Raw genomic sequence first — 676 nt, 5'->3', positions numbered from 1 at the left:
TGAGGGGGATAATAATTAATTTCGCCGCGGGGGGGCATAATCCCACAGGACAATGCATCGGTAACTTGTTTCAAATGACAATATATACCCCTGTGAATATTATTGCACGGATCGGAATACGGGCGCGCGTGGGGGAGTCAAAGATATCCGGTCGAGGTTGTGTGTGTGTAAATGCGTGTGTGTTTCCCCGCGCGCCGGTCGAAGTTGTGTGTGTGTGTAAATGCGTGTGTGTTTCCCTGCGCGCCGGTCAATGTTGTGTGTGTGTGAATGTGTGTGTGTTTGTTTCCCAGACAGAAGCTCCTGTCCCTCTCTATCTCTCTCTCTCCCTCTCTATCTTCTCTCTCTCCCTCTCCCTCTCTATCTTCTCTCTCTCTCTCCCTCTCTATCTTCTCTCTCTCTCTCTCCCTCTCCCTCTATCCCTCTCTATCTTCTCTCTCTCGCTCCCTCTCCCTCTCTCTCTCCCTCTCTATCTTCTCTCTCTCTCTCCCTCTCTCTCTCTCGCTCTCTCGTTCTCTGCCTCTCTCTGTCAAAACCCGCTTGAGGAAGTGTCGGGTATTTCCACTCGCTTATCTGTTGTTGAGCGAATGGTTGCGCTACAACCATAGAGGGGGCGTTACTGCAGATCAGCTCCTTGCTACGTCGCATTGCATATCCCTCCTAGTTACACATACATACA

This window comes from Notolepis coatsorum, assembly GCF_963971535.1.
Source record: "Notolepis coatsorum genome assembly, contig: SCAFFOLD_1746, whole genome shotgun sequence".
NCBI classification, from domain to species: domain Eukaryota; kingdom Metazoa; phylum Chordata; class Actinopteri; order Aulopiformes; family Paralepididae; genus Notolepis; species Notolepis coatsorum.
Note: the sequence above shows the minus strand (reverse complement) of the source record.